The 22,205-nt window shown below is 33.2% G+C and overlaps 1 long non-coding RNA gene and 1 other non-coding gene across 4 annotated transcripts in view; both read left to right on the top strand.

The window, feature by feature from the left end:
- The window catches only part of LOC122894314, a 42,352-nt gene that overhangs the window by 2,018 nt on the left and 18,129 nt on the right, over positions 1-22,205 (top strand). For 2 of the 3 annotated variants that reach the window (XR_006381766.1, XR_006381768.1), the window contains exons 3-6: positions 15,500-15,629; positions 16,958-17,069; positions 17,930-18,081; positions 19,181-20,786. This is a non-coding gene — a long non-coding RNA (uncharacterized LOC122894314). The remainder of the gene's footprint in view (positions 1-15,499; positions 15,630-16,957; positions 17,070-17,929; positions 18,082-19,180; positions 20,787-22,205) is intronic. The other variant, XR_006381767.1, reaches the window with a different exon arrangement.
- LOC122894743 lies at positions 909-975 on the top strand. Its single transcript, XR_006381815.1, has one exon. It is a non-coding gene; the product is annotated as a small nucleolar RNA SNORD64 (small nucleolar RNA).

The raw sequence follows: 22,205 nt of genomic DNA on the forward strand, positions 1-22,205 counted from the left end.
CAGATTGACTTATTTAGCATAGCATAATACTCTCCAATTCCATCCATTTCGATGTAAATGGTAATATCGGTTCTTATATAAAATTTATTTGTACCCATAGTTACTTTTTATTTCTATTTAAAAAAAAGTTTTTATTTAAATGGTAGTTGGTTAACATATAGTACATTTCTATATAATACCTGGTACACTCATTAATCTTCCATCACATATTTAACCCAACAAAGAAAGAAAGTTAAAAAGTACAGTTCTTGATAGGAATAATTTATTGTTTATTAGGAGATCTGTATCAGGAAAAGTAGTGTGTGCTCTTTTCGTCCCATGATAATTTCGATTGTATTATCATCTCACTGTGTTCTTTGTATTAGAAATGTTAGACCTCCTTCAGAATCCTCAAGTGGACTTGTTGGACTTTGTGTTTTATTTATTTGATTTTCCTTAATTTTATTTGACCATTGACAGGGATTCTAATTTAACTCAAATATTTTTGTAGGTGTTTTCAATGTAATCTAGATCCTTAATATATTTGAATATTTCATTTTTTTTTAATTTGTTAGGTGATTTGCTTGTAGAAGCAGATTATAAACTATTATATTTAGTTCTAAAACAGCAAAGATCTTAATATTATTAATCGTCCATCACATATTTAACCCAACAAAGAAAGAAAGTTAAAAAGTACAGTTCTTGATAGGAATAATTGCTGGGGTTTTACTGTCTTTTAATTTTTTTCCCATATTTTTACCTTTATTCTGTGTCAGTTGAATGATATTGCTGCCATTTAACTTACCTCATTACATGAAGACGATCGTTTGTTTTCCTAAGCTAGAAGATTTTGCATTAGTAGAGATGTACTGTCTGCAGATATCAATTCCTTTACAGAGTTGTACTAGTTGTTGGAAAAGACATTAACTGGGTTTGTGATGAGTTATGAAAACTGAGCATGATGAAATGAGGCTGAACATGATTACTCTGAAGTACAGCCTTAGTTAGTCCAACTACTTGGGACACACATATCCTGACCGTAAGTTCTTAGCCTGTAAATTTCATAAGGTATTGCACCAATATTGTGCAGGTTAGGGAATATGGAAGTGTAGGTTTTCCCAGAGATGTAAAGGGAAGTGAATCCTAAATTCCACTACTGCAGTTTCCTTTTATAGAATGTCTTCTATGTTTGTAACATTTGTATATCTGATCTTTTTTATTAGGAATTTCAAGTGAGTAATGTTACGGTAGATATTTTGCTGGCTTTTTTATATTACTATCATCATTCAGTTCGACCCTTAGATCTGTTTCCCAAGAGCATATCCCCAAACTATGAGGCAGCTCCAGTTAACATATGAATAAGAAATTTCTAGTTTGTTGTTGAGATACTGCTTTGGTTTGAAATGAGTTTGAAATTAGAGTTACACCTTAAGCAGAATGCTAAAGATACATCAGGTGGATTACTCTAATTCTCTTAATAAGTTACTACTTTCTGCATCTTTATCAAGTCCTAAATGGAGATGTAGAAGTTTGGACTGTGGTTTAAGGAGATGAAGGTGACATTTCGTAGTTGTTAATATCGAGCCCTAGAGAGCAACTGATTTGCTAAGTACCATACGTTTTCTTTTGAATCAGGACCTTAATCTCCCATTATTCTTTGTTATTTATGTTTACTTGAGTGAGTAATGGACCTTTTGTTATCTGTGATTGGCATTCTATGATAGATCCTTCTGATTTGCCTATTTTAGTTATGAGGGAATTGAGTAATAATTAAACAGGTAATTGGGAAAAGCCTTTATAGAAATGTACTATGGATAAATAAATAAATTGGAAAAAAAAAAGTATAACTTCCTGGGGCGCTTGGGTGGCTCAGTTGTTAAGCGTCTGCCTTAGGCTCAGGTCATGATCCCAGATTCCTAAGATTGGACGCATTGGACCCTGCATTAGGCTCCCTGCTGGATGAACCTGCTTCTACCTCTCCCTCTGTCTGGCGCTGTCCCTGCTGTGTTCTCTGTGTGTCAGATAAATAAATAAAATCTTTAAAAATAAATAAATAAAATAAAAGTATATACAAAAAAAAAAGAAATGTACTATGGATAGTTGAATATACCTGGATATAATTCTTAAATAGCTATCTTAATTTTTTAAGGAGTATGTGGGGTGTGTGTGTGTGTGTGTAAATAACGTGGGTGTTGATACTATGACAAGTGGTAGTTTATAGGGAAAAGCTTTTTAGGTTCAGAAAAATTGCATTCCTTTTTATTTTAAAGGAGCAGGGAGGGTAAGTCTTTTCACAGATATTTCTCTTAAGTCCTTGTTTCCCTGCCAGAAATTTTAGAATATTCATAACCTCATATTTTGTTTGGTTACTTTCAGTGTTCTGATTGTGTCACCTGGGTGCCTGCAAATAACCACACTCTTGTGTTGTCTGCCTATTGTCTGCTTTTGGCTCAAGTCATCATCCCAGGTCCCAGGATCAAGCCCTGACTCATGTCAGGCTTCCTTCTCAGCAGGGAGTCCACTTCTCCCTCTGCCTCCCACACCCCTCTGCAGCATGTGCATACTTACTCACTCACTGTACCTCAAATAAATAAATAAAAATCTTTAAAAAATTTTAAAAAAATGAATTACGAGGAGGGCTTGTGTAGTTTGAGTGAGGGATTCTGGATCAGCAGTAGGTCTAGGTCTGAGAAGCTGACAGATGCTGATTTTAGTACCACATGTAGAAAACAGTTGGATTTTCTTCAGAGAACAAATAGTATACATTTAAATTATGTACATCATTTGAAGAAGTAAATTTCTTTTTTTTATGATTTTATTTATTTATTTGACAGATCACAAGTAGAAAAGAGAAGCAGGCAGAGAGAAAGGAGGAAGCAGGCTCCACGCTAAGCAGAGAGCCTGATGTCCGACTCAATCCCAGGACCTGGGATCATGACCAGAGCTGAAGGCAGAAGCTTTGATGCACTGAGCCACCCAGGCGCCCCGTATTTCTTTTTGATAATGAATTAACTCTACAAATTTTCACCTAACTATACAAATGTAAAATGTAAAATTTTACATTTGGTAAGATGATCAATAAACAAAAATCTAAAAAAAAACCCAAACAAACATAATATATATATTTTTAAAGTAGACGTAATCTCAGTGAATTGTGTGATTTTCAGGACATGGTAATTTCTGTATAATAATTCTACTTCTGGGACAAGGTTTATCTGGTTTGTGTTCTGTTAATCACACAACATCGTAATTTGAATTACTTTGCATTTGGGCATTTTTTTAAGATTTTATTTTCAGGTAATCTCTACACCCAGTGTGAAGCTCAAACTTAACAGTTATCCCCCAAATCAGGAGTTGCACACTCTAATGACTAAGACAGCCAGGTGCCCTTGTTTTGTTTTAAGCAGCCACTTGTGGATCATCTTAAGTAGGCCAGAAACTGGCAATACCAGTGGATTTCTGGGTGTTGATATTGGGATTGAGTTTGTTTTCTGGGGAATTTTCAACCACTGTACTATAGCTTGGCTGTGAATACTCTGGTGGCTCTATATGGTTATTAAAATCTAGGGCTGTTTTCTAATAGTGCTTCTTAATGGGAATAGTGTTAAAATGGACTGTCTACTTCTACTTAGAAACAATGAAAATTAGCCAAGGATTTCACTAGGATACAAAGTCTGGAGAATATAGATGTAGGTCAAATCAGAGTCATTCCCCCATGCTATAGGAAATAAGGAACCCACAATTGAAATGAGGGGACTTGTTTTCTGTGGCTTGGAGTAAGTAAAATAAATTACAGAGGATTTTTTAATATTATAACTTACGACTTCTGAAAATAAATTATTGCAGTGAAACTGGTTTTCTTATTTTTGAAGAATGGCAGAATTTTTTTAGATTTTTTGAAAAATTTATTTGACAGAGAGGGATCACAAGTAGGCAGAAAGGCAGGAAAAGGGGGGGGGAGAAGGCTCCTAGCTAAGCAGAGAGCCCGATGGGGGGCTTGATCCCATGACCCTGAGATGATGACTTGAACCAAAGGCAGAGGCTTAATCCATTGAGCCACTCAGGAGCCCCATGGCAGAACATTTTGCATATTGTATTTTTCTTACTTATGTTTTGTATAATGTATAATCTGCTTTGGTGAGCTTCTCTAGACAATGGCTTTGTATTCTAGATAGATGGGTTATTTTCTCCCTCTCTTTTTTTTTTCAAGCTTTTGTTTATTTGTCAGAGACCAAGAGAGACAGAATGAGCACAGAGCTCAGGCACAAGGAGAAGCAGAGTTCCTGCTAAGCAGGGAGTCCAGTGGGAGATTGGATCCCAGGACACTGGGATCATGAACTGAGCCAAAGGCAGACACTTAACTGACTGAGCCACCCAGGCATCCCAGATGGGGTGTTTTCTCAACTAAATGACTCATGGCCTTAAATGTTATCAAAGTAACAATAGAAATATTCATTTCCGCTAAGATTGGTGAAGTCACAGTGGAGAAATAATGCATAAAAGCCGTGACTTACCAAACAATATTTGTATGTCTAAGGTTACAATATGGAAGATTCATTAAAATGGTTGCATGAAGCCATAGATTTAACCCTTCCCTTATAAGGAGAACAAAACATTAATAATTGGAATCTTGTAGGAGTTTGGAAAGGTAGCAATTTTTGTTATATTGATATTAACACAGGTATTGGTGGAATTAATACATAAATGAGCAAATGGCACAAGAAATTTTCTTTATGTATAGACAAAACTTGGCTTCAGTTTAAAACTCAGATTTCTCATTCTTTATAATTTTTTTGAGTCAAGAAATGTGGACATATTATTCACATTGCTGGGAGCACAAAATTAAGTGATAATATCTTTTTTAAAAATTTTGTTCTATTTTTTCAGTGTCCCAAGATTCATTGTATATGCACTACACTCCGTAATCGGTGCAGTATGTGCCCTCCTTAATACCTACACTACGCTAACCCATCCTCGAACCCCCTCCCTTCCAAATCACTCAGTTTATTTCTCAGAAATCACAGTCTCTTACAGTTTGTATCCCCTGCTGATTTCCCCCAATTCACTTTTCCTTTCTTTTTCCTAATGTCCTCCATGTTATTCCTTATGCTCCATGAATAAGTGAAACCCTAAGATACTTGATTTTCTCTGCTTGACTTCTGTCACTCAGCATAATCTCCTCCAGTCCTATGCATGTTGATGAAAAAGTTGGGTATTCATCCTTTCTGATGGAGGCGTAATACTCTATTGTATTTATGGACCATATCTTCTTTATCCATTCATCTGTTGAAGGGCATCTTGGCTCTTGGCACAGTTTGACTAGTGTGGCCGTTGCTGCTATGAACATTGTGGTACATATGGCCCTTTTTTCAAATGTCTGTATCTTTGGGGTAAGTACCCAGTAGTGCAATTGTCAGGTCATAAGGTAGCTCTATTTTTAATTTTTTGAGGAATCTGCACACTGTTTCCCAAAGTGGCTGCACCAACTTGCATTCCCACCAGCAGTGTAAGAGAGTTCTTTCTCCATATCCTCTGCAACATTTCTCATTTCCTGCCCTGTTTATTTTTTCTGTTCTAACTGGTGTAAGGTGGTATCTTAGTGTGGTTTTGATTTGAATTTCCCTGATGGCTAATGATGATGAACAATTTTTCATATGCCTCCTAGCCATTTGTATGTCTTCATTAGTGAAGCTGTTCATGACTTCTTCCCATTTTTGACATGATTATCTCTTTTGGGTGTTTAGGTTGAGGAATTCTTTATAGATCTTGGGTATCAGTCCTTCATCTGTAGTGTCATTTATGAATATCTTCTCCCATTCCTTGGGTTGCCTCCTGGTTTTGTTGACTGTTTCCTTTGCTGTGCAGAAGGTTTTGATCTAGATGACGTCCCAAAAGTTCATTTTTGCTTTTGTTTCCTTTGCCTTTGGAGACATGTCTTAAAAGGAGTTGCTGTGGCTGATGTTGAAGTTCTCCTCTATATTCTCCGGGATTTTGATAGATTTCCTGCCTCATGGGGAGGTCTTTTATCCATTTTAAGTTTGTTTCTGTGTATGGTGTAAGAAAATGGTTGAGTTTCATTCTTCTATATATAGCTGTCCAATTTTTCCAGCACCATGTATTGAAGAGGCTTTTTTCCACTAGATCTTTTTTTCCTGCTCTCTCAAAGTTTATTTGACCATAGAGTTGTGAGTCCATTTATTATCTTAAAATCAACTTGCTCATTCTGTCATTTAGAGAGTGCCACATTTTAATTTGTGACCTTGGTGGAAATGGAAAATGATGTTCCTTAAGGTTGTCTTCTCTTACTGGATATTTCTTCCTGTTTCAGTACAACTCAAAGGAGAATAAATCTTCCAAGTTTAAATATTTTTAAAAAGTCTGCATTCTGTTGAACTTAGCCCTTTGTGCATATCTCTTAGAAATCAAGAGAGCATTGTTTTTGAGGGTATATGACGTTTACTTGTTAGTAGGTAATAGAGTAGTTGGGCACATAAAAACATGTGAAAATGTGTCATCATTTCAGTTGGCAAAATATATCATTTATTTTCTTGGTTTTTGTAATGTACATAAACATTTGTACAACTCTTAAAGACTTGGAATAATTGTATTCAAAATGACAAAAACATGTACAGATAATTCAAAGAAGAAAGTATTGGCAAGTAAAATGAAATGTCTGAAAATCACTCATAAACATCCTTTAGATATCATCATATGATGTATTTGTTTATCAATTTTACATAGACATAAAAAGGTGATGCCAGCTAGGTTAGGAAGTGGCTATCATTCATGGATGTGAATGGAGGCTAAGAAACAAGGACAAGTATTTCATCCGGAAGCTTAGAAAACTTATTGGACAGTAGATGCTGTATAAATTCCATTAGATGGTTGTTCTGGAGCTGCCTTCTAGATTAGTTTTGTTGTTACTGCTGTCTTTTATCTGTATTAAAACTTCTAATTGATCCCCTTACTTCTAGCTTCAGATTCTCTAATTCATCTGTCTGCCAGAGCAGTCTTTTGGAAAGATAATGACAAATATCATCATGTTGCTTCAAAAATCTTCAGTTGACATGTTTCAAGAGTGATAGAAATAAGCAATAATCAGAGAAGAGGACAAAGATTATATAAATTGATAATATTTAGAGCATCTTTTGACTCTGACAGAACTGGAAGTTCTACTTTGACTCCCTGAATAAGATGCCCCTGATAAAAATTTGGAGAAATTTTTGCAGCAAGAAACAATGTGATTAAAATCCAGAATGATAGAGGATAATGTGCAAACCTTTTTTTTCCATTAACATGGACAGGGAAGGATAGTTTGAGTGCCTCTGCATTGATAAAATTGTAGTTCTCAAGTTATTCTGGGGTATCCTGTGTAATTTTACTTATGGACTGATATGGAAGTCTAAATCTGATGTTGATTTAAGGGGTCACTGACCAGGACCTTCCTGTAGAGACAGACTAGATCTTCATGGTCCAACATGATCAGCACAGCATCTCTCATTCCAAATTATTCCCAAAAATGCAAGTGTGTGAAGGTGTCTACTGAATTGAAAATTCTTTCAAGTGGATGACACTTAATAGTATTGGTCTAGTGTGGACAATCTCAAGTACATTTATGCCAGCCTTCTAGGAAAATATGAAAAGAAGGGAAAGGACAATACATCATGAATTAATCTAGAAGCTTCATCAACTACAAATAATCACAGACAAATAAAGATGCACACAGTCCTGAAATTCATCTTGCCTTTCAAATATTTATATTTCATCGATAGTCTTTGAATTTGGAAAAAAATCTCAATATTTTGCTTTTTATGGAGTATCAACTGGCCATCGAAATATTTACCAGTGAGAGCCTTGCATATGTGACATTGATTGCATATGTGATAAACACAAGTAGTAGTTTTCTTTTTTTTCTTTTCTTCCACTGCCTGCCATTTTAAAAGAGCTAGGAACCTCATCTATTAACTATATTACTGGATATAGATAGCTTAAGAATTTATCTAAATACTTATAAAAATTGTGATTGGGTAATGGTATTGAAATGGAAATATAAAGAACTCAGTAAATGATGAATATGCATGAACTGTTCATTAGCTATTTGGTGGTAAAGGGAATGAAATTAAACATGTAGTAATTTTCTATGTATTTTATTCGTACTTTGTTTAACCTTTTTTGGAATCTAATGCTGAAATGCAGAGGCCTACATTTATAAACAAATCCATTGTTTTTAGGTACTTTTAAAAATGGTTGCTGTGATAATAGAGGTTTCCTAGGGAAGTTTATAAAAACATGTTTGGTAAAACTGCCTTCTGGAAAATATTTTAGAAAAAAATGGGCCATTTTGTTAAGATGTACTGAATTCTATATTGATTGTTCAAGTGCTTATGTAAAGCAAAGAGGAAATGGGCATGGGAATGTTTACTATATTAATCAGGAAAAAATGTAAGGCACTAGTTATTTATGTGCATTTTGAAACTGTTGTATATGAAATAACCAAATATAATTGCTTTGTGACCTTAAGGCACTGTGATTGCTAAGAAGGTAGTTGCTAACGTATGTAGAAGAAATATTTTTTAGTAACATGACTATAGAAATAGAAGTTACCTCTGAATGATGGATATTTAATATCATATGATGGGATTGCTGTGGCTTTTTTGGGGGTTGGGGTAGGGATTATTCTGTATGCAGTTGTCATAATAAGAAATTTTTTTAAGGCTGCTATATATGGCTGTGGATGTTATCCTCTAAATGCTCTTTATGTTAATATTTGTATGGTACAGGATTTAATTCTCATGATGGAATTGCTGCATAAGAGGCCAGTCTCTATGCATGTTTGATGGACCAGGATATAATGGACTTTTTTATTTCTCTGTATATAATAGAAAGAAAGTACTGTTAAAACACTCTTTTAAGCACGGTGATGGCTGACATTTGGTCATTTAGATTGTTCGAATGTAGTTTCGTTGGATTACAGAGAGGAGTTTCTAGATTGCCTTGTTTGTTTTAAACAAATAAAAGCAGAATTTAGAAGATAGAGAATAAGAAATTTTTGAGGGCTATATGAGTATGCATATGTACAGAGACAGCTCTTGATCAGCCAGGCTTTACTCCCATGTTCAGATGTTGGGAATCTTACATGTATTTTACTAATACTGTAATGTTAAACTGGTGTGTATTTTTGTTACTCTTTTAACCAGTAACAAAATGGAATTGTAGAATTGCCTCTCAATTCCAAAAGTTAATTCCTTTTCAGTTGATAATGTTACATATTTTATTACAGTGTTATATATAATGTAACTTTTTTAACATCTAATTTTTTACATGTATAGACCTGACTGTAAATATTACAGGACAGACATTTTTACTTCCCAAAAGTGATATTATATCTAGCCTCTTCAGATATTTAGTCTCAATTTTTAGGTTGTGGTAAATGTGTAGTGTCTAGTATAATATCTCATTGTTTTATGTAAGGTTCATCATGGTGGAAATGTCATATCTATTGGTTTGACTCTCTTCATGGTTTTGAGATGTTTATTTTCTGTTTATATTAACAGAAAATACAGTTACTAGATAAATCCTACATGTGATTAAATGTAACAGGTTAGAAACGTTTTCATGTCAGTGGAATTCCACATTTAATAATAACCAAATTGTTCTTGTTTTGATATATTTACATCTAATTATATAGGTGTAGGTGATTGTAAGTTTTTATGGGGGATGTTCACAATTACCTATCAAACCTATGGTCATTAAAGGATGGGATGATCCAAGAAATGTTTTATATAATGTGTATAAAATAGACACAGTTACTATGTTTTATTAAAGCCAAGGAACTATTATATCAGCATGTTTTGTAAATATATTAATTATAAATAGAGTGAACAATTACTGTAACAGTTTTCAGATTATCTCTTAGTAAATACTTAGGCAGGTGAAGTTCATGGGATTTTGTTACATTGTTCTGTGTGAAATAGTTAGGATATATAATAGTTTTTGCTTTAAACTTTTAATCCTTGATTTTACAAGGTTTCTTTCATGTACACCTGTGTAATATACACACAGCTGTATAGTAAACAGATCTATAAAATAAGTGTTTATTAAAAAATCATAGCAAAGAAACGTTATCACTCAGGTTTAGTCTGTTCTTCAAGTCATTTTGTGGTTCATGGTAAAGGGAGTTGCCGTTTGAGCTTTAGTTGCTGAATATATTGTTAGATTGCTACCTAAGTCAATAGACCAGTGCTAGTTTTTGTTTCAGAACATCTGCATAAGATTTGCTGATAGGCACTTTTTTTTTTAATACAAATCTGAGAGACATTTTATTTTGGCAAGTTGAATCACTATACCATGTCTGTTTAGGATGTATTTGGTGCTGGAGATTGTATTACTATTTTTTTTCTTTGCATATAGAAGATCAGTGTCATTTTCGAAAACATTGCTGGATATATAATTTCTGTCAATAATTTTAGAAATATATTTTCATTGAAACATTAGAGGTAGAAACATTGAGTGTAGATAGAATGAGCATCTTCATGAGTTAGGCTTGATTTTGATTTTTTTTAATATTTGTGTATTTTGTGAATTTTTATTTAAGTTTCAGATAGTTAACATACAGCATAGTAATAATTTCAGTTGTACAATATAGTGATTCAGCACTTCATACACCTAGTCATCATCACAAGTGCACTCCTTAATCCACATCACTTAGTTGATCTATGCCCTCACCCACCTTCCGCCTCTGGTAACACTATTTCTTTATAGTTAAGAGTCTTTTCTTGGTTTGCCTCTCTCTTTTTCTCTCTCTTTGTGTTACTGAGATTTTTTTCAACAATTTTTGTTAAAGTAAAGAAACTGTCATTCATATTTTTAAATGTGAAACTTGAATAATTTCTTATTTCAATATAAGTTTTGGATGTTAAATGTTGAGAACAGTGCAGGGAAACCTTTCACTAACTTATATAACATCTTAATTTCTAGCTATATAGAAATAACCTCTCCACACATAAACACACAGCATGCATACACATGTATAGCAAACCTATTAATGTTGAACAACTAGGGCAAAAACAGAACTGTTACAAGACCACTTCTGTGTTTTCACCTGGTGTCTGTTGGGTTGTTACTAAGTAGTTATGCACATGTGATCAGATTTTTTTTTATACCATATAATTTTATAGATGTTCAGATATTGTTGTTCTATATTTAAATATATTTCACCTAAAATTAGAGCACATAAACTTTATTAAATGCTTGTAGACATGATAAAATCACCTTCTGTTGTTAAGTATAATGTCTAGAACGCTGTGTATGTAATTATTTATAAAACACTTGTTATTTCTAGATATATAACCATTGCTGACAAACATAGTTTTAAATATCATACTTTTAAAAATCAGTATAGTAATTAGATTCTCTGCATGTTCAGTGATTTGTTGTGAGGGATATGGGTGGAGGGGTGAATGTTTTCCAATCTCATCTATAATGTATGATGTTTTTATTGTTAACTATTCTTTTTGGTTTAAAGAAATGGTGAACATCTCATATATGTTGCAGTCATGCTATTGATAAAATGTAAGTTTGACATGGTTAGCATTTTCACATTATTCTAAGAATTCTGTATGGGTAGCTCTTGGTTTGTTAAATAGTGGTAATTATAGTGGCTACTTTATAACATTTGACTAAGGAAGTACATAGAATTGCTGATAAATATAATGATAGTGGGAAGAAACAGTTTTCTTTTGATACTGTTACTTTTGTGTAGAATTGCATGGATTGTTGAGATTTTTAAAGACAGATTATTTAAAAATTGAGTTAAAGGATTTTGAGTCCTATTTTTGTTAACATTAGTGTGCTTATACACATGCACACGAATGTATACAGTCAGAGAGGACAGGGTGGTCAAAAGTTTTTTGTCTCCAGTTTTATTTAGAAGAAAAGTTAGACTGCAGTAATTAAATTGTACTCATTTTATATAAAAATATTTCTGCCAGTTTAAGGGACATGCAGGTATATCTTACTTTCTCAGATGTACTGAGGTTCTTGATGAAATTCATTTTGCTAAAGAACATTTTGTAGAATCTAAATTAGAAAATTCTGTGTATATGTGTTGTGTGGCAATAGGACAATTTTGTAAATAATGAGCAAGTGCAATATTTATTTTTAAAGATGTAATATTTCTAGATGTATTGAGTATCACTGTATAATCTAAATGTTTTCATTGTAAATGTGTTAGGATTATTGTCTTTTAAAATCAGCATAGCAAAGAAATTGATCATTTATGTATAGGCTCTTAGAGCTGTACAACATTTATCTATTTGGTTTTTTTTTTATTTTTATTTTTATTTTTTTTAAAGATTTTATTTATTTATTTGACAGAGAGAGATTACAAGTAGGCAGAGAGGCAGGCGCAGAGAGAGAGGAGGAAGCAGGCTCCCTGCTGAGCAGAGAGCCCGATGCGGGACTCGATCCCAGGACCCTGAGATCATGACCTGAGCCAAAGGCAGCGGCTTAACCCACTGAGCCACCCAGGCGCCCTATTTGGTTGTTAAGAGGAGAAATAGATTGTACTTTATTCCACTCTTATAGTAAAATAGTATGCCATTAAACTTACACCATGTAAATTCATTTGATGTTTCTGAATGTATTGTGATGTATTTTATTAGGATTTTCCTGATATATATACATTTTATTTTTATGTTAAGACTATTTTTTATAGCAGATTTAGGTTCACAGCGAAATTGAGGGCAAGGTACAAAGATTTGCCAAATAGCCCCAGCCCAACACTTGCATAATCACCATCATTAACCATTCTGCACAAGCATAATTACCCCCCATTATCAACATCCCTTACCAGACTGGTACATCTGTTAATACTGATGAATATTCATTGACATATCATTATAAGCCAAGGTCCATGTTTTGTTATGGCTAACTCTTGGTGTTGTACATTTTGTGAGTTTGGACAAATGTATAATGCCCTGCATCCTTCATGGTATTATATAGACTATTTTGTTTGTCCTAAAAATTCTCTATGCTCCACCTATTCATCCCTCTCCCATATTTGTTTTATTATTGTTATTTAGATTGGATATATAAATAACTTTCTTAAGGAGATTTTTATACTACCTCATGGAACAATATACAGTTCTGTATGTGTTCCTTTGGTTGCATGACAATATTCAAGACAACTTTGTAAATAATGGGCAGATACAGATTTTTTTTACTTTTTAACATCTAGTCTTTCTAGATGTGTAGAGTCTCACAAAGTATAATTTTGTAAATAATTCATTGTAAAATTTCATAGTCATTGTTATCGAATGTTATAATAGCATTGCAACTGATAACAATTTTAGGTTTCTTGAGCTATACATATTTTGTATCTGTTTATGGAGTTGTTAGGGGAGGGAGAAAGTTAGAAGGGTGTACTACCACTCGAATTCCCTCAGAGAAAATTTTACATTTTAATCCTGTTTAGTCCTTGTATTTATTAAACATTAAGAATCCAAAGTCATAATTTTATAGGTATATTGCTGAAAGGGCATTATGTATTTAATCATAGAAAATATGCAACATAAGAAATTTTATTCCCTGTCTTAGAACTATTCAGTTTTGTATTTAACTGGACAGTATGACAGCATTCAAGACAACTTTGTAAATAGCAGATGACTATATTATTTATAAATACCTAGTTTTTCCAGACATGAAACTTCACAGTGTATACATTTATAAATATTACATTGTCAAGTACCATAAATTTTTTTATAAATATTTTCTCAGTGTAATAAGTAATAATTGTTCTTTTAAGGTTATGTAACATTTGACGTTTGTTAGGTAGGATTTTGGGCAGAGGGATAAATAGATCATCAAATCCTCAGATTGCTTCCTTTTTCTTCAGATTGTTAGCTTCTCATATAGAAGAAAAGATTAGCTTTTATACTTAAACAAAGAAGGGGCGCCTGGGTGGCTCAGTGGATTAAGCCTCTGCCTTTAGCTCATGTAGTGATCTCAGGGCCCTGGGATTGAGCCCAGCATCTCATCAGGCTCCCTGCTCAGCGGGGAAGTTGCTTCCCCCACTTTCTCTGCCTGCCTCTCTGCCTACTTGTTATTTCTCTCTCTGTCAAATAAATAAGTAAAATCTTAAAAAAAAATAAAAATACTCAGAATGTATGTTATCCTTAGAAAAAGGAAGACATGAGAAAGGGAATTGTTTAAAATCATAGGTCTGTTCATAGTTAAATGATACTTTTATTGCTAAGTAATTGTTATTTTACTGTGTTATATAGATCTACTATGGCAAATTTATATGTATATATACATACACATGTATAATATAAATGTTAAACACCTGTATACAGTAAAACTAGTTTTAGGAGTATAAACCTGATATTATTCTCTTTCTCATTTATTACCACATTGCTTTGCATTTTATTTTTTTTGAAATTTATGGAAATATTTCAAATCTAAGCTTAAACATTTCTATAATTCCACTTCTTGATATATCTAAATGTATATTATTTTTAATATAAAATGGTTAGCTCCTGTGTGTGTTTTCTGTTACCATGTATATATACATCTAAATGAAAATAATTACTGTGATTATGAATATTTTATTATTCTAAGAACTTATCAAAAATATCTAGTGTGTAGTTAGGTTATGCGTAGTCAAACAAATGTCAAAAGTGTTACATCTTGGTAGTCTTCTAAGAAATAAAGAATATAAATGAAAATATAAATTAATATATTTTTTGAACAGCAGTTTGGCAATAATAGTTGAAATTAAAGTATGTAAACATTTGAAGTGGTATAACTTGTTGCTGGGATTTTATCTATTCCAAAGTCTCAAATTTACAAAGAAGAAATTATGTTAATATATTAAGTATTAAATAATTGGACCATCTGAAATAATACATCTCTAAAAGATCATAATGGTTATATCTTATTCATCATATGAATATAATTTAAACACTGGAGGATATTTTGATATGAATGGGTGTTTTAAGTGAATATTTTTAATTATTTTTCAAACAGACATCAGTAGTGTGTTTACAGAGGTGTATCCATGTGCTTCTAGTTGTTCTGACGAAAGTGTTAATGTTTACTATTCCCAAGGAATCTAATTATTCTGCCATGATTTATAGAGTTAAGTAACGCTTAGTCATCAGTTAATATAATGGTGATTATTTAAGCATTTTTTATAAGATTTTTGTACATGTTTAAGTTAAATGGTAAAACATTGTTAATCTGTATATTGCTACTTGACAATCTGAAATGAATATATGAATTGTTGAATAGAAAGTTGTCTAGAAGATCATATGGCAAAAATTTTACATTACTGTGTAGAGAGTTGGGAATGGAACGGCTGCTTCTGCTTTTGGCATTTGAAATTGTGAAGATACTTCAAAAGGAACATTTAAACAACAAAAGGGGATTTAAAAGATAAAACCAACTTGTGCCTTTCTGTATCCTTGCCTGTTGACATCTTGAGAGTATTGGGCTGTTATATCAAATTTTGTATTCCCAGTGGCCATTATGAATAGTTTGTGAGTGATCATGAAGAACGTGTGATTTAGAGACTAGTACAGCAGAGTTTTACACACTGAAACAGTATTGTGGGATACACGAAAAGAATATGGGAGAAGATGGGATATGAGGTAGGTGCTAAAATATTGTATTTGGGTTTACAAACACATGAATGATTAGAATTAACTGAAATTTTTATTGTCTTATGTTAGTCACTACAACATTACATCATTAGTTTTTATATAGTGTTCCACTATTCATAGCGTGTAACACCCGGTGCTCCATGCAATACATGCCCTCCTTAATACTCACCACCAGGCACACACTTCTTCCCTCCCCGCTACACTCTGAAAACCTCAGTTTATTTCTCAGAGTCCACAGTCTCTCATGGTTCATCTCCCCTGCTGATTCCCGCAATTCACTTTTCCTTTCCTTCTCCTAATGTCCTCCACATTATTCCTTAAGTTCCACAAGTAAGTGAAACCCTATAATAATTGACTTTCTCTGCTTGACTTACATCAATCAGCATAATCTCCTCCAGTCCCAACTGTGGTGGTAAGATTTTCAGTATTCAGCCTTTCTGATGGCTGAGTAATATTCCATTGTATATATGGACCACATCTTCTGTATCCATTCGTCTGTTGAAAGCCATCTTAGCTCTTGGCACAGTTTGGCTGTTGTGGCCATTGCTGCTGTGAACACTGGGGTATATATGGCCCTTCTTTTCACTACATCTGTATCTTTGGGGTAAATACCCAGGAGTGCAATGGCAGGGTCATAGAGTAGTTCTATTTTTAATTTTTTGAGTAACCTCCACACTGTTGTCTGAAGTGGCTGCACCAGCTTGCATTCCCACCAACAATGTAAGAGGGTTCTCCTTTATCCACATCCTCTCCAACATTTGTCATCTCCTGTCTTCTTAATCTTTGCCATTGTAACTGGTGTAAGGAGGTATCTCAGTGTGGTTTTGATTTGTTTCCCTGATGGCTAATAATGATGAACATTTTTTCATATGTCTGTTAGCCATTTGTAGGTCTATATTGGATAAGTGTCTGCTCATTAGGGTAAATTTTCATAATTCACTGCTGTATTTGTGGTTACTCTCTAGATAACATTGTTTGAGGGAGAGGTTATTGGAATAAGTTAGAAGTTACTCTTAATTAATGGGAGTAATTAGAGAATGGTTTCTTCACTTTCTTTTGTGCTAGTGACAGTCTGCCAGAAGGCTTTCAAGTAGAATTTCACATTTTTTAAATAATATTCAGAATAAACATGAGAAACATTTCAATAAATGTGTGTTAAAATTTCACTGATAAGGTGAGAAAATTTTTAAAAAGTTACTGTGCTATTAACTGCTTATTTATCTCCCTTCATTACAACTGATAATTTTGTAGTCCTCCTAACTTGTGTGTCTTGGTGTCTCACTTGTAACTGTCTATATTGTATCCTTACTTATCAGAAGTACATGATGAAAAGAAGAGATTTATAGATAACCTGAGGACAACTGACACCAGGAATATCCCTCATGCTATGGACTTCTTTAATGTAAAAGTTTTAACTGGGAACAATAGGTAAGAAGTTCTGGACCAATAAGTAGTGTTTTAATACAAGGCTTTGGCAAGATTCAGGAAAATATCACTGGGGCAGACTTTGGAATATTGAATGGTTCTGAGAATTGGTGAGAAAATCAATTCTTTCCAAAGATAATTTTTGCTGAAATAGAGATGTGGATTAGATGTAGAATGTAGGAGATTATTTGTGAATTCATTCAATTAATAACCTTATTTATAATGAAATATCATGACATAATATTATAAAGGTAATGAGCAATTGTTCATTAGTTGGACAGAATTTTTGCAGGTAAATTTTATAGTGTGTTAAAGGGAGAAGTTCATGGAAACAAAATAAAGGGGAAACCTCTTGCACTGTTGGTGGGAATGCCAACTGGTTCAGTCACTGTGGAAACGTGTGGAAGTTCCTCAGAAAGTCAAAAATATGATAATAGCTATTGAATCATGAGGCCTTTACCTAGGGAATACAAAAATACTAATTAAAGGGATGGATGCACCCCAGTGTTTATAAAAGTGTTGTCTATAATAGCCAAACTATGGAAATATACTAAGTGTCCATCAGCTGGTGAATGGATAAGGAAGAAGTGGTAAATAAACAGTGGAATATTACTCAGCCATAAAATAACAATGAGGCTTTGCCATTTGCAGTGAGGTGGATTGCAGTCATATAGTTGTCAGTAAAGAAAGACAAATACCATATATTTCTTGCATGTGGAATTTAAGAAACAAACTAGAATGTTTCTAAGAATTTAAGGAGTCATAAAAAAGTTCAAGATGAGTATCCACTTAACCTGCTGCTTTAGCTATTCTTCGAGAATGTTCTATACCTTATCTTACTGTGTTTCTTTTTTTCCTATCAGGAGGTGATCGTTTCATGAAAACACACTTCCGCCCTCCTGGTTTGAAAATTCCAAGAATTGGTATCATGAGACCTCTCACTGGCAGTATTATTCATTCAGCGTTTCTTCATCTCTGATCTCTGTTTCCACGAATACCCCTTGGAGAAATTACTGTAAGAACAGATAAGTGCTCATTTGATTCAGGAAGGGACACTTCGGTTAGACAGGAGCTAATATTATGCTTTTATTTTTTATTTTTTTTAAATTTATTTATTTGTTAGAGCGAACACAGGCAGAGAGAGTGGTAGGCAGAGGCAGAAGGAGAAGCAGGCTTCCTGCCGAGCAAGGAGCCCGATGCAGGACTCGATCCCAGGATGCTGGAATCATGACCTGTGCTGAAGGCAGCCGCTTAACTAACTGAGCCACCCACGTGTCCCAATATTATGCTTTTACTAAGATTAATGAATTTATGGTGATAACTAGTGGGGACTGAGGTCTATTCAGGTTACATAATGTGCTTCCTCGAAGAAGTCCTTAATCTTCTATTTAGTAATGATTAATACTAAGAAAAAAATACTTTATGATTAACGTCTTCATCTTTAAGGTTATTCTGGGTTAGGGTTAAGACTTCTTGGAGGAAGTGTCTACTCAACAGTTTTTTGATAGCTTGAATAATGGGTTAGGATCTAAATTGAAGAATTTATTTCTAAGTTAGATCTAAGTTAGACCTAAGGATTTAAGATCTAAGTGCCATTATCTCTATATCTTACAGATACCATTTTTCTCACCAAACGTATTGAGGTCCATTTGTTATTTTTTGGGAATTTTTTGGCGTTGTTACCCTGTGTACAGAAATGCATACAGATTATGTCAAATAATTACGTATGTGAATGAACAATCTAGGGATACAGGCAATCCTTCAAATACATAGCTGAACAGAAACATAACATGAGAACTAGAAAGGTATGAGAAGAAAGAATACCAGTACTTGGCTTTTTTAAGTTGACAATGTTTCATCAGCTTCAGGTGTATCAGTAGTGAATAGTGATAGTGAATAGATAATTCTGTGCATTATGTAATGGTCAACACAGTGAGTGTAGTTACCATCTCCGGCCTTATTAGAAAATTCCAAAAGTAATCTTGATCCATCTGTTTTTTTCTTCACAATTTAATGGATGTTGCATTTCATTGTACATAATTTTATTAGCTCCTAGTGATAATTACATAAAAGTATGTTTCTGATTTTTAACCATTCCCCAATGTGTCTCTCAGGTGGTGACTAAACAGAAAAACTGATGCTATTGCTTCTGCCACCATCTTCAAATCCAAAAAACAGTCTTAATAATGTATGGAGACTTCTGTTTCATGTGTTGGAGTGGATACTCCTCTCAGATCAGAAAAAATGGACTGAGAAAACTCAAGTTTGAAAATTACTAGAGTGTCATTGGAGGGAATTGTAACCAGGCATGTTGACTGTTTTCATAATTGACATTGGACTAAATCTCAGGAACTTGAATGGTGGAGATGTTATTACCCAGAGAGGTTCAGTATGGTGTGATTGTAAGGCATCATTTCAGTATTCCCATTAGAATAAAGTGCACGTATTTATAATTTTCACTTATTACAGGGTAAATTTAAAATTGATGGACAAAAAATTACCCTTTTCCAGATTTCAGAAGGCACAGAAATTTATCAAGGATAGTATTTTTACTTCTTAAATGCTTTTTTCCCCTCCTAATTCTACTTTCCAAGATTATCTACAGTTAATGGAGTTTTGTGTTTATACTCTTCAGGTATATTGATAAACACAATTTATGCTAGTTGTCTTTTGGACCAATATATTAGCTACAAATTTTCTAGGCAGTTAATATGCTTTATTTAGAAAAGATTTTTAACTTCTCTGGCTAATTTGTTGAAAATAGAGTATTTCCACCTTCTCAGAATTAAGTATATGCAAAATTTACATTCTGAGTCAAAAGTAAAAATTTTCCTCAAATGGTATAGATTGTCCTCATCAATTTTTCTCCCAGTATTTGTTTATGAGATTTCTGTTTTCTTAAATAGTACAAACATTACATTTCGGAGTTTTAATCTTTGACAATGTGGTGTTACAAAAAACTGCTTTTATTCTCTTACTGTTCAGTTCAGTCATCTTCATATATCCTTAAAACTTACTAGTCACTTGTTTTTTCATTTTCCTCTGTTATTTTTTTTTAAATTTCCCTCAGAATATTAGTGCTTTTGTAATGGTTTCTAAGATCATTTGTGACTAAGTATGTTAGTATGTTAACCATTTGTCATGCATTGCAAATTTCATACTGTATGTTCTCATCACCATTTTACTGTGATGTTTTGCTGTACAAAAGTTGTGTTTTCAAATATAATGCTCTGCTTTATGCCTTTTGAGTTTTGTGTTTTTATTCAGATATGTGTCCATCACTCTCATGCATTCTTTGTATTCTGTTTTTTGTCAGTCTGTCATTTCATTTTTTCTGTTAATTGTTACTGTGGTTTTAAACCATTACCCAGTCAAATTATTTACCTTGATTTAAGCAGTTATCACTTAGCTAAATGCTACCATAGTTATTTAGAAATTCCCACATAGAATCATCTGCATCTCTATTTGTTTGCCTTACTATCTTTTGATACTTTAAAGTTACTGATGATTTTGTCTATTCCATTGAGATCTATCTCATTTCTCTTTTTTTCCAGAATATTCCCTGTCTATAGTCGCATTTTTTTCTCTCAATTGATGCTTAAAATTTTTTTTACAAGTTGGAAAAAAAATGCAATTTTAATTTCATTTGCACCAAAATTAATAGATTAATTAGGAGAGAATAGATGTCTTTAAAAGTGAGTCTTCCTATCAGTCTGCAAGGTATGTCTGTCTTTTTTTTTTAATCAAATTGTTGGGAAACTGCTGGTGTGGTTTTAATTCATTACCAATCATTTCATAGTTTTGTTAGTGTAGTTACGGGAATAGTACTACTAGTTTATTTTCATAAAGAGCCATTTTTGTTTACTTTCCTAGTGACATTTCATTAAAACTCCAGAATTTTGCCTTTCTTTCCTAATTCATGGTTCTTCTAGAAATATGGAAGTAGAAACAGCTCTCGCTTATTTGACAGTGAATATTAATCTTACTATTTTAAGGTTCATTTACTTATGGGTCATTTTAGGTAACTTTCCTATCGTGGGCATTTACGCAAAATTTGTTGTCAGTTTAATAAAATGCTTTATATTTGTCACGTATTATAGGTGATTATACTGATCACACATGCCATTATAATTATTGATAAGGCTAAAAAATAACTTCCTAAAAATGAACATTCTTGAGCTATACTTTGTGTATGTATGAATGTGGATGTCTATTTATTGTGCATATATATCCGTAAATATTTCCCTATTATTAGAATTTTTCTTTGCAATTTCTGAAAATATCCTAAATAAATAACTTATATTCTGCTTTTGTAAGGTTTTTTTTATTTGGTTTACCTGTTCTATCAATATATTTGTAGTATTATTTTTCATCAACTGAAAACCAGAAGTATTAGCAATAATTTTTTAATTGTTATTTTCAGATAACTTTCAGCTTACAAAAATGTATATTGTTCTCTACCTTCCTCTTGTATTAACATCTTTCATATGCGTTACACAGTTACCTATACTAGGAAATTGGTATAGTCCTGTTAACTGATATTTTTATAATCCATGACTGAAAGTGAATCCTGCACTGCAGATAGTTGTCATAGTCTCTTTAATGCCACTTTGCTTGGGGCAGATGCCCAGTTTTCTTTTATTTTCACAATGTTGATGTTTTTGAAGAGTCTATAGAATATTTATTAACATAACTCCATATGGGTTTGTGTGATTTTTTTCATTGAAATTGAGGTTGTGCATAAGATTACTACAGAAATGGTACTCCCTTCTCAGATCATCACTAGAGATCACATAATGCTGATAACGCCTTGTGACTAGTGATGTTACTTTGATTACAGTGTTACGTAGCAAGTATGTTGGGGAAGATACTATAAATACTGTTATACTTATCTGCAAATTTTAGACTATTGTTGCTTGTAATAATTAATACACAATGGTGTTTGACAAATTGTGATTTCTTTTTTACTTTTTTTCCTTTTAGTTTCAGAGGTAGAATTTAGTGGTTTGTCAATTATATGTAATACCCAGTGCTCATTACATCTTGTGCCCTCCTTAATGCCCATCACCCAGTTACCAATTCCCCCACCCAACTCCCCTCCAGCAACACTCAGTTCATCTCTTAGAGTTAAGAGTCCAT

The sequence above is a fragment of the Neovison vison genome, chromosome 13 (genome assembly GCF_020171115.1).
Source record: "Neovison vison isolate M4711 chromosome 13, ASM_NN_V1, whole genome shotgun sequence".
Classification (NCBI taxonomy): domain Eukaryota; kingdom Metazoa; phylum Chordata; class Mammalia; order Carnivora; family Mustelidae; genus Neogale; species Neogale vison.